Source organism: Gorilla gorilla, chromosome 11 (assembly GCF_029281585.2).
Source record: "Gorilla gorilla gorilla isolate KB3781 chromosome 11, NHGRI_mGorGor1-v2.1_pri, whole genome shotgun sequence".
Classification (NCBI taxonomy): domain Eukaryota; kingdom Metazoa; phylum Chordata; class Mammalia; order Primates; family Hominidae; genus Gorilla; species Gorilla gorilla.
In genome coordinates this window covers 135304394-135316965 of record NC_073235.2, presented here as the reverse complement: position 1 = coordinate 135316965, position 12572 = coordinate 135304394, and the positions used below count along the sequence as shown (strand labels likewise).

At 50.3% G+C, this 12572-nt stretch overlaps 1 long non-coding RNA gene across 1 annotated transcript in view; it reads left to right on the top strand.

Annotated features, from left to right (window-relative positions):
• The first annotated feature begins 1761 nt into the window (after positions 1 to 1761).
• LOC129531984 (uncharacterized) overlaps positions 1762 to 12572 on the top strand; it is a 30884-nt gene continuing 20073 nt past the window's right edge. Inside the window, exons 1-3 of the long non-coding RNA XR_010129724.1 lie at positions 1762 to 1973; positions 2866 to 3002; positions 7019 to 7163. This is a non-coding gene — a long non-coding RNA (uncharacterized lncRNA). The remainder of the gene's footprint in view (positions 1974 to 2865; positions 3003 to 7018; positions 7164 to 12572) is intronic.

The window sequence follows — 12572 nt, the reverse complement described above, 5'->3', positions numbered from 1 at the left end:
GTGTATGTGTGTGTATATTTGTGTGTATGTGTGTGTGTATATTTGTGTGTGTGTATATTTGTGTGTATGTGTGTGTGTATTTGTGTGTGTGTGTATGTGTGTGTGTGTGTGTGTGTGTGTGTGGTTCCTCTTTGTCCCTGTGCAGTAGTTCATTGGATGGCTAGTCCACAATTTGCTTATCTACTCATTATTCATGGTGAGCATTGGGGTTGTTTTCAATTTTGGGGCCGTTACTAGTAAAGCTGCTGTGGAAATTTTCATCTCTGTGTTTGAGTCTTTGTGTGGACATATGCTTCTTTCTTGAGACGGAGTCTTGCTCTGTTGCCCAGGCTGCAGTGCAGGGGCGTGATCTCGGCTCACTGCAACCTCTGCCTCCTGGGTTCAAGTGATTCTCCTGCCTCAGCCTCTGGGATAGCTGGGATTTCAGGTGCACGCCACCATGCCCAGCTCATTTTTGTATTTTTAGTAGAGACAGGATTTCACCATATTAGTCAGGCTGGTCTCGAACTCCCGGGCTCAAGTGATCCACCCACCTCGGCCTCCCAAAGTGCTGGGCTTACAGACATGAGCCACCACGCCTGGCCTGGACATATGCTTTCATATATTTTTTGGTGGGGGGCAGGGGGTGGTTAATTACCTAGGAATGGGATAGTGTATGCTCTAAATGTTACATTTCAATTTTTTAAAGAAACTGGCCAGGTACAGTTGCTCACACCTGTAATCCCAGCACTTTGGGAGGCTAAAGCGGGTGGATCACCTGAGGTCACGAGTTCGAGACCAGCTTGGCTAACATGGCGAAACCCCATCTCTACTAAAAATACAAAAATTAGCTGGACGTGGTGGTGTATCCCTGTAGTCCCACCTACTCGGGAGGCTGAGGCAGGAGAATTGCTTGAACCCAGAAGGTGGAGGTTGCAGTGAGCCGAGATCACACCACTGCACTCCAGCCTGGGCAATAGAGTGTGACTCCGTCTCAAAAAAAAAAAAAAAGAAAAGAAAAGAAAAGAAAAAAGAAACTACCAAACTGTTTTCCAAAGTAGTTGTACTATTTTCTATTTCCAATAGCAGTGCATGAGAGCCTGCCTTGCTCCATATCCTCACAAGTCTTGGTGTGGTCAGCCTCTCGGACTGCAGCCACTCCAATGGGGTGGAAATGGTATCATCTCATTGTGGTTTCAAGGAGCATTTCCCTTATGTCTGATGATGGGGTCCGTTTTTCATGTCTCCAGTGACTTTCCACATATCTTCTTTGATGAAATGTTGATTCAAATCTTTTGCCCATTTCTGTTGAGATGTTTGTCTTATTATTTAGTGAGTTGTAAAAGTACTTTATATATTCTGGATACAAGTCTTTTACTAGATACATAGATTGTGAATATTTTCTCCCAGTCTGTGGTTTGTCTTTTAAAATATTTTCTCCCAGCTTTTGGGTGTCTTTTGAAGCCCATGCTTGCTTTTAATGTCCACAAAATATCCAAAAGAGGGAGAAATTCAGTGTGGGGATGGTGCTCCAGGCCTAGCTGATTGGGTATTGCTCAGAAATTAGGCTAAAGCAAAGTTGCAATGCTACAAACTGACATCAAGCTGGGCACAGTGGCAGGTGCCTGTAGTCCCAGCTACTTAGGAGGCTCAGTTGGGAGGATCGCTTGGGCTCAGGAGTTGGAGATCAGTCTGGGCAACATAACAATACTCCTAAAAAAACCCAAACTCTGACATCATAACCCATGTCTGCTGTTAAGGTTTCCACATTTTGGGCGGGCTAGACAGGAAAAACGCCCAAAAGGTAAAGGCCAGGCTGGTTCATGCCGGACACCTAACCCCCTGCTACCACATGCTGTTTTCCACACTGGGTGCTGGCCTGTGGGAACCTGCACAAGTCGGGGCAACATGGCCCCAGGAAGTCTTTGACAGGCTGCCCCCTGCTGGCTGCTGCGGGAACCACATGGCAGATGGCTCCTGGTGTCCCCTGGAAGGTTGGTGGGAACCCTGGGGCGGGGGCCTCTCACTTGCCCTCTCTCTTGGGCGTGGGCAAAGGCTTCCCGATGGCAGAATAGGGCTGGAACTGTTCTTGCCTTAGGGGTATCAGATTTCGTTCGTTCTTGGAATCTCTGAGGTTTGGGAAGACAAACAGAACTGTTCTGCCCCGGGGGAGGGAGATGCAAATGCAAAAGAGGCTCCATCACGCGGTGCAGAGCTGGGGGCACTGCTGGCCCACCCATCCCTGTCGAGTCCTCTGACCCGTTTCTTCATTTCTCAGGTGACTGGGGATCCTCCAGTGATAGAACGTCTCATCGATGATGAGAACTCCCATGGCCCCCTCTCAAGATCCATTGTGGGCCAAGATGCAGAGCTGGGGTCTTCACTTGGCTTTAGGGCTTCAGAGAGACTCAGGAGGGACATTTTCTAATCGGGATGCCCCCCCCCCCCCGCCCCAGGATGCTTGTTCTATCAAGAAGCCCCTGGAGGCCGGGCACAGGGACTCACGCTTGTAATCCCACACTTTGGGAGGCCTAGGTGGGAGGAACTCTCAAGGCCAGGAGTTCAAGACCAGCCTGGGCAACATGGTCTCACGCTGTTGCCCAGGCCGGAATGCAGTAATACAATCATAGCTCACTGCAGCCTCAACCTTCTGGGCTCAAGGGATCCCCTCATCTCAGCCTCCTGAGTATCTAGGACGATGGGTGCACACCACCACGCCTGGCTAAGTAAAAATAAAATTTGTAGAGATGAGGTCTCATTATGTTTCCCAGGCTGATCTCGAACTCATGGCCTCAAGCGATCTTTCCGCCTGTGTCTCCCAAAGTGCTGAGATTACAGGCGTGAGCCACTGTGCCCAGCTTAATGTCAGTATTTTCTTTTAGTCAGGTCTTGCTCTGTCACCCAGGCTGGAGTGTGTGGTGCCATCATGCCTCACAGCAGCCTTGACATCCCCAGGCTCAGATGATCCTCCCACCTCAGCCTCCTGAGTAGCTGCGACTACAGGCGCATGCCACCACACCCAGGTAATTTTTTAATTTTTACAGAAATGTAGTTTTGCCATGTTGCCCAGGGTGGTCTCGCACTCCTGAGCACAAGCAATCCACCTGCCTCAGGTTCCCAAAGTGTAGGGATTACAGGCGTGAGCCACCATGCCCTGCCAGCCCAGTATATTTTTTTGGGGCTGGGGGACGGAGTCTCACTCTGTCGCCCAGGCTGGAGTGCAGTGGTGCTATCTCATTGCAAGCTCCGCCTCCTGGGTTCAAGTGATTCTCCTGCCTCAGCCTCCTGAGTAGCTGGGATTACAGGCATGTGCCACCACACCTGGCGAATTTTGTGTTTTTATTAGAGACCTGTGTGTTGCTCCCTGTGGAATGACAGGGGCAGGGTCCTGACCAGGCCCTCTCTCCTCAGTGGCTGGCGGAGCTCGCCTGCCCCTACTCCCCAGATAGGCCCAGCCTCAGGGATGGGAGGGCTTTCTGTCCCCAGAGGGGCACTCCCACACCCAACCTCCACAAGGAGCTGATGGCAGGTGGGCCTGGGGCCTCAGCCTGGCAGAACAAACCTGCTCTGATATAAACAAACAGGGACAGACACAGGCAACCCTGTCTGAAGGGTCCCCATTTCCCCAACTCGGGCTTTGGAGAACCCACAAGGACTACCCAGCCCCTCCTGGTATGTGGCGGGACAGGCGCTGTGCCCTGAGCCCTCTCCTTTCACCTTTGGGGTTTAATGCATGTGTGAGGGTTGGAGAAGGAGCCAGTGTTTTGGGGACGCTGCCCCTGTCATTCCACAGGGAGCAACCACAGTGACCTTGGTAAGTATCAAAGGCAAACGGTGCTTCTCCCACGTTACTCTCTCCTCTGAGAAAAGAGACCCGGAGGAGCTTCAGCCACCACTCCCCTGGCCGGGTCCCTGCAGAGGCCTCAGGGCACACCTGGAGTTTTTGTGTTGTGTGCCAAAAGGAAAGGCCAGAAAGGTGAGGATTGATTGTGTGTCGGGACTGTTTCCGTCTCATCTTGGGTGAGTCTTGCATCAGGGGGATGCCTGGGCTGGGCTGAAGGTGAAGGAGCAGGAGACCTTTGGGAGTGGAAGAGGCTGAGTGTGGCTCAGGTGAGGAGGCCGAGACTTCCTCCTTGGTTGTCTCTGGGTTTAACTCTGGTCAAGACAGATATCCTTCCTACTGGGGGGCCACTTAGGGGGGCTTTAGTCAATTCATCTCCGAATCCCTGGTACCCAACACCATGCCTGGCACACTTAGGCACTGCAACAAAATGATGAAGGAAGGAACTAAGGAATAATTGAAGTGAAAATTTATATTTCACTTGACCTTGCCTTCCCTGATCAGACTATGTTTGCAAACACTTCATTTTCACTTTAAGAACTCATGCATCTTGGCTGGGTGCAGTGGCTCATGCCTGTAATCCCAGCACCTTGGGAGGCTGACGCAGGCGGATCACCTGAGGTCAGGAGTTCAAGACCAGCCTGGCCAACATGGCGAAACCCTGTCTCTACTAAAAATATAAAAAATTAGCCGGGCATGGTGGTGGGCGCCTGTAATCCCAATAACTCGGGAGGCTGAGACAGGAGAATCACCTGAACCCAGGAGGCAGAGGGTGCAGTGAGCCGAGATTGCACCACTTCACTCCAGCCTGGGTGACAGAGCAAGACTCCATCTAAAAAAAAAAAAAGAACTTATGCATCTCATGTTTTAAACATTTTTTTGGTCTTGTAATAGAAGAGATTCATCCATTCAAATGTATTGTGATAGTGATATGTTTCAAAATGCTTTTTCATTGTATTTTATTTTATTTTTTGAGATGGAGTCTCGCTCTGTTGCCAGGCTGGAGTGCAGTGGCACAATCCCGGCTTACTGTAACCTCAGCCTCCTGGGTTCAAGCGATTCTCTTGCCTCAGCCTCCTGAGTAGCTGGGACCACCGGCATGAGCCACCACACCCAGCTAATTTTTGTATTTTTTAGTATAGACGGGGTTTCACCATATTGGCCAGGCTGGTCTAGAACTCCTGACCTCATTTTCCGCCCGCCTCCGCCTCTCAAAGTGCTGGCATTACAGGCGTGAGCCACTGGGCCCGGCTGTTTTCTGGTTTTTCTTTCCCTCTCTTTGCAATGCTGATCAAGTGTTTTTTTCTGTTTTTCCCAAGTACAATTGCCCCCCCATTCCCATGGGATTCAACCAACCGTAGATCAAAAATATTCAGGAAAAAATATAACAATAAAAATCATACAAATAAAAAACAATACAGCAGGCCAACTATCTACATAGCATTTACATTGTATTAGGTATTATAAGTAATCTAAAGATGATTTAAGTATATGTAGGTTATATGCAAATACTACACCAATTCATTTATTTATTTATTTTGAGATGAAGTCTCGCTCAGGATGGAGTGCAGTGACCCAATCTTGACTCACTGCAACCTCCGCCTCGCGGGTTCAAGTGATTCTCCCACCTCAGCCTCCTAAGTAGCTGGGATTACAGATGTGCACCACCACGCCAGGCTAATTTTTGTATTTTTAGTAGAGATGGGGTTTCACCATGTTGGCCAGGCTAGTCTTGAACTCCTGACTTCAAGTGAACTGCTGCCTTGGCCTCCCAAAGTGCTGGGATTACAGGCATGAGCCACCACGCCCAGCCTACAGCAATTTATATAAGGGACTTGATTCCATGGATTTGGTATGGGAGTCCTAGAACCAGTGCCTCCTCAGATACTGAGGACTGTAGTTCCATATTATCTGGTTAGTGGTTATCTTCAATTCATTTTATTTGACTTTTAATTAATTAATTAAAAAAATAGAGACAGGGTCTTGCTGTGTTGCCCAGGCTGGTCTAGAACTCCTGGACTCAAGCTGTCCTCCCGACTTGGCCTCTCAAAGTGCTGGGATCATAGGCGTGAGCCACCACGCCTGGCCCTAACCTTAAATTAAAAAAAAAAAAATTAGCCTGTATTTTCTTTCCTTTTTTTTTTGAGATAGGGTCTTGCTCTGTTGCCCAGGCTGGAGTGCAGTGGCACAATCACAGCTCACTGCAGCCTTGATGCTGGGCTTAAGCTATTCTCTCACCTCAGTCTCCTGATTAGTTGGGACTATAGACGCATGGCACTACACCCAGCTAATTTTTTTTTTTTTTTTGAGACATTCTCACTCTGCTACCCAGGGTGGAGTGCAGTGGTGGGATCTCGGCTAAGTGCAGCCTCCGCCTCCCAGGTTCAAGTGATTCTCCTGCCTCAGCCTCCCGAGTATCTGGGGTAACAGTTGCCTGCTACCACGCCCAGCTACTTTTTTTTTTTTTTTTTTTTTTGATTTTTAGGAGAGACGGGGCTTCACCATGTTGGCCAGGCTGGTCTTGAACTCCTGACCTCAGGTGATCCCCACCCGCCTCGGCCTCCCAAAGTGCTGAGATGACAGGACTGAGCCACAGCGCCCAGCCCGACCGGCTACTTTTTAAATCTTTTGTACAGATAGGATCTCACTATGTTGCCCAGGCTGGTGTCAAAATCCTGGGCTCAAGTGATCCGACTGCCCTGGCTTCCCAAAGTGCTGGAATTACAGGCATGAGCCATTTAGAAATAAAATGGGCCAGACGTGGTGGCCTGGACCTGTAGTCCCAGCACTTCGGGAGGCTGAGGTGGGAGAATCGCTTTAGCCCGGGAGGTGGACGTTGTAGTGAGCCGTGATGGCGCCACTGCAGCCTGGGCGACAGAGCCAGACTGTCTCAAAAGAAAAAACATAATAAGTAAAAAAAAAAAAAAAAAGTTATGATGTGTCCCCAGATTGGGGTGTGCCACTGAGGCCCATTCCGTGCACCCCAACTTTATTTTTTTAAAGTTTTTATTTTATTTTATTTTTTTTGAGACGGAGTCTCGCTCTGTCGCCCAGGCTGGAGTGCAGTGGCGCAATCTCAGCTCACTGCAAGTTCTGCTTCCCGGGTTCACGGCATTCTCCTGCCTCAGCCTCCCCAGTAGCTGGGACCACAGGCGCCCGCCACCACGCCCGGCTAATTTTTTTTTTTTTTTTTTTTAGTAGAGACGGGGTTTCACCATCCACAGGATGGTCTCGATCTCCTGACCTTGTGATCCGCCCGCCTCGGCCTCCCAAAGTGCTGGGATTACAGGCTGAGCCACCGCGCCCGGTCGCACCCCAACTTTAAAGATGAGGGTCGGTGCAGGTGAGGAAACTGCTCAGGGTCCCCCAGCCCCAGCGCCGGGTCTACCCACGACTGGGAGCGGAGGATGGCGGTGAGTAAAAAAAGACACCTTCCTCATTCACTGACATTCCAGGGGAGGACGATGGGGACTTCAGCACACCCTGGGATTGCTGCAGGCTGGGGTGTCTCTCAAGCGTTTTGAGTTTAGATTCTCTGGGAGACCAGCCGGCGCGGAGAAGGGCTTAAAAGCCCAGCCGATTGCAGACCTTGCGCGGGGCAGGGAAGCGAGGGCCGGGAGTGCCCTCCGGTGGCGAAAGCCAGGAATTACCGCGCACCTATTCTGGACCAGAGTAAAAATCGCCTGGAAAACGTCGAAAATCGTAGACTCTCAAGGGTGAAAGGGGATTTAAAGAGCACTTACTGCAACTCTCCCATCGTATGTCTGGGGACTGTCAACGTTATAGATCTTGGCCTTCACAGGGACAGTACGGAGAAAGGCAAGCAGCCGCCAAGGCCGGGGTATCCGCCTGCACTTAGCGGGGCTCTCGGAAGCCGGCCTGGGGATGAGCCAGGCGTCCTCGGGCCTGGTGCTGGCGCCTGGCGCGCCCTCTGCTGGATACCGCCGCCGTGTCAGTGACTCGAAATTTGCTCAGAACCGATTTTTTTTTTTTTTTTTTTTGATATGGAGTCTCGCTGTGTCGGCCAGGCTGGAGTGCAGTGGCGCAATCTCGGTTCACTGCAACCTACTCCTCCCGGGTTCAAGCGATTATCCTGCCTCAGCCTCCCGAGTAGCTGGGATTACAGGCGCGCACCACCACACCCAGCTCATTTTTGTATTTTTAGCAGAAATGAGGTTTCACCATGTTGGCCAAGCTGGTCTCGAATTCCTGACCTCAAGTGATCCTCCCACCTTGGCCTCCTAAAGTGTTGGGATTACAGGCGTGAGCCACCGCACCCGGCCCCGATCCCAATATCATACCCACAGCATTTTTTCATGTATTCATCCATTCATTCAGCAATGTTTTTCTGGTACTGAGGAGCCACGTCCTTATGGCGAGAGGAAGCTGGGGGGCCACAGAGCAAACTGTCTGATCACTTGGTTTCTAATCCTTCCCTCCCTCCCTCCCGCCCTCCCTCTCTCTCTTTTTTTTTTTTTTTTTTTTTTTAGACAGAGTCTCGCTCTGTTGCCCAGGCTGGAGTGCCGTAGCGCAATCTTGGCTCACTGCAACCTCCGTCTCCTGGATTCAAGCAATTCTCCTGCCTTAGCCTCCTGAGTGGCTGGGATTACAGACCCATACCACCACGCCCAGCTAATTTTTGTATTTTTAGTAGAGACGGGGTTTCACCATGTTGGTCAGGCGGGTCTCAAACTCCTGACCTCGTGATCCACCCGCCTCGGCCTCCCAAAGTGCTGGGATTACTGGCGTGAGCCACCACACCCGGCCTCTTTTTTTTTTTTGACAGAGTCTCACTCTGTCGCCCAGGCTAGAGTGCAGTGGCATGATCTCGGCTCAGTTGCAACCTCTGCCTCCCAGGTTCAAGAGATTCTCCTGCCTCAGCTTCCCGAGTAGCTGGGATTACAGGTGCGTGCTGCCACACCTGGCTAATTTTTTTGTATTTTTAGTACAGACAGGGTTTCACCATATAGGTCAGGCTGGTCTCACACTCCTGACCTCAGGTGATCCACCCACCTCAGCCTCCCAAAATTCTGGGATTACAGATGTGAGCCACCGCACGCGGCCTGGCCCCTAATTCTTTAACATCCCACTAAGACAGGGGGCTCTGGCATAGCATCTGGGTGTCTGACTCCATCACCTCTGGGGAAGAAAGCAAAGGTGGTGAGAAGACGCTGGAACCGGCCAGCCCTGGAGGCGGGGTCGGCTGGGGCACCTCCTTCCTGGCCTCTGCGCCTACTAGACGCCTAGGCTGGTAAGGTGCTTCCTTATCTGTAAAATGGGACCACAATGATCTGGCTATCAGGGCTGGGAAGGCTTGAATGAGCTTATGTACTCGGAAGAGCCTGCTGGGCCTGAAGGGGAAGGGCACTGTGGGAAGCGTGGCGTCAGCGCCAGGACTTAGGGAGAGAAAGAGGCCTCAGGCTCCTGGCCCCAGGCATGTGTGTTTCCCCATCTTGCTGAGCTGTGGGAAGTGGGAAGCTGGAAGAGAAGGGAAGAGGATGAGCCGTGTTTCAGACCCTGAATGTTGAATGTGGGGTGACGGTGAAGTCTCGTGTCTACTGGGCAGGTAGAGAGAGAGACAAGAGCCTGGGTACCACAGAAGACGACCACCTGAGGTCTTGTTGGCATGAGATGGAGGAGCAGAGAGGGGAGGATCTGACCCACGGCCCAGGCAGGAGATCAGGAGACCCACCCTGAAATGAGAGTGAGAAGGGTGTTCTCCAGGCCAGGGACGATGCAGAACCCGGCAGAGTGGGCTGGAGGCTCCAGGAGAGAGCGGTGGCAAAAGAGTGGTGTCTGCTGGCCCAGAGCGTTCATTTCAGAGGCTGGAGAGGGAAGAAAATCAAGAAGGAAGGAGGTGGCCATGAGGAGCTGTTTTTAGCTGAGAAAGGAGAAATCAGTGAAGGGTAAGATGAATAAAAGATAGAAGGGGACAGGAAACTGTCTTTTTAAAAGAAAAGATCATTTGGTACCTATGAAGAAGCATCTGATGAAGGTCAACATCCACCCCTGCTAGAAACTTTTGGTAAATTAGCAGTAGAATGATTCCTTGAGTGAATATGAAGAAGAATCCTCTCTAGGTAGCTGTAGGAAATCCTAGAAGCACTGAAGTTCAGTCTACAAGGAATAAATCCCAGTGGCACTGCAATCATTTGACATTTTTTTCTGGATATTGTGGCCAACGCAATGACACACAAAAATAAAGTAGTGTAATGACTGGGAAAGGGAGAGGCAACGGTTATCATGATTTAAAGCCAAAAAACTCAGAGCCACCACCCTCTCCACAAAACGAGATAAAACAAAAGGCTCACAAAAGCCAAAGCATTGTCATCCGAGGAGAGCGAGGGGGAAGAAAACTTAGTAGTTTTTCTTCTTCTCTTCCTCCTTCTCCTCCTCCTCCTCTTCCTCCTCTTCCTTCTTTCTTCTTCATTTCTTCTTCTTCCTCTTCTTTCTTCCTCCTCCTCCTTCCTCCTCTTTCCTCCTCCTCTTCTTCCTTCCTCCTTCCTCCTCCTCCTCCTCCTCCTCCTCTTCTTCTTCTTCTTCTTTCTTCTTCTTCTTTTTTTTTAATAGAGATGGGGGTCTCACTTTGTTGCCCAGGCTGGTCTCAAGCTTCTGGGTTCAAGCGATCCTCCCATCTCAGCCTCCCAAAATGCTGGGATTACAGGGGTGAGCTGCCACACCCAGCCAATTGATTGGTTTTTGGTGGGGAGAAATTCGCACACATTTCTTGATAACCCGAGGTCATAGAAGATTTTGTATTGTTGAGAGTGCAGTAGGAAGAAACTATTCCGGGTGCAGCGGCTCACGGCTGTAATTCCAGCACTTTGGGAGGCCGAGGTGGGAGGAGCTCTTGACCCAGGAGTTCCCAGACCAGCCTGGGCAACAAAGTGAGACCCCATCGCTACAAAATTTTTTTTTAAAAAACCAGCCAATGGTAGGGCACGGTGGCTCATGCCTGTAATCCCAGCACTTTGGGAGGCCGAGGTGGGTGGACCACAAAGTCAGGAGTTCAAGACCATCCTGGCTAACACGGTGAAACCCTGTCTCTACTAAAAATACAAAAAATTAGCCAGGCGTGGTGGCATGCGCCTGTAGTCCCAGCTACTTGGGAGGCTGAGGCAGGAGAATCACTTGAACCTGGGAGGCGGAGGTTGCAGTGAGCCGAGATCATGCCACTGCACTCCAGCCTGGGGGACAGTGTGAGACTCCATCTCAAAAAACAAACAAACAAACAAAAAAACTAGCCAGGTATGGTGGCATGCGCCTGTAGTCAGTCCTAGCTAGTTGGGAGGCTGAGGCAGGAGGATTGCTTCATCCTAGTAAGTTGAGGTTGCAATGAGCCACTGCACTCCAGCCTGGGTGCCAGAGCGAGATCCTGTCTCAAACAAACACAAACACCAATCAATCAATTCTGCAGCGAACACCAGCTGAGTGTCCTCTAATTCGATTACATTCTTCCTTTTTTTTTTAACATTAAAAATAAAAAATAAAAAATAAAGACGAGGTTTCTCCATGTTAGCCAGGCTGGTCTTGAACTCCTGGCCTCAAGTGATCCACCTGCCTTGGCCTCCTGAAGTACTGAGATTACAGATGTGAACCACCGCATGAGGCCCTTAATTCAATGAAATTCTGACACTATCTGGAGACAGTTTCAGATCCCACAGGTTGAGGGCTCAGTCCCATAAGACTGTCCCTCACTTCCGATGCCAATTGCAAACTCATGGTTCTTTTACCTGATTCTGAACATCTGGGTATAAATCAGCGTTCCCACGAACCCCTCCTTAGGTTTGATTAATTTTTAGAGCAGGCTGGGTGCAGGAGCTGATGCCTGTAATCCCAGCATTTTGGGAGGCCGAGGCGGGCGGGTCACCTGAGGTCAGGAGTTCAGCCTGGCCAACATGGTGAAACCCCATCTCTACTAAAAGTACAAAAATTGGCCTGGCGTGGTGGCTCACGCCTGTAATCCCAGCACTTGGGAGGCCGATCCACCTCAGGTGGATCACCTGAGGTCAGGAGTTCGAAACCAGCCTGACCAACATGGAGAAACTCTGTCTCTACTAAGAATACAAAATTAGCCAGGCGTAGTGGCATATGCCTGTAATCCCAGCCACTTGGGAGGCTGAAGCAGGAGAATCCCTTGAACCGGGAGGCAGAGGTTGCAGTGAGCCAAGATTGCGCCATTGCACTCTAGCCTGGGCGACAAGAGTGAAACTCCATCTCAAATAAATAAACAAATAAAAATACAAAAATTAGCAGGGCACGGTAGCGCATGTCTGTAATCCCAGCTACTCAGGAGGCTGAGGCAGGAGAATTGCTTGAACCCGGGAGGCAGAGGTTGCAGTGAGCCAAGATCGCGCCACAGCACTCCAGCCTGGGTGACAGAGCGAGACTCCGTCTCAAAAAAAAAAAAAAAAAAAATTTGCTAGAGCAGCTCACATAACTCAAGGAAATCAGTGTGCTGGTTTATTATAAAAGATGTCGCAAAGGATGAAGAGATGCACAGGGCGAGGCACGCAGGAAGAAACGCGGAACCTCCACGTCCTCTCCAGGTTCGCCAGTGCTGATGCTCGATCACTAACTAAAGCCCCTAGTTTACATGAGGCTTCGCTGCTTGCGTTGTACATTCTGTGAGTTTTGAGAAATGGACAATGACATGTACCCACCCTTATAGTCGCATACAGAATAATAGTTTCTCTGCCCTAAAAATCTAGTGCTTTACCTGTTCATCTCTCTCTCCCTCTCCCCAATTTCC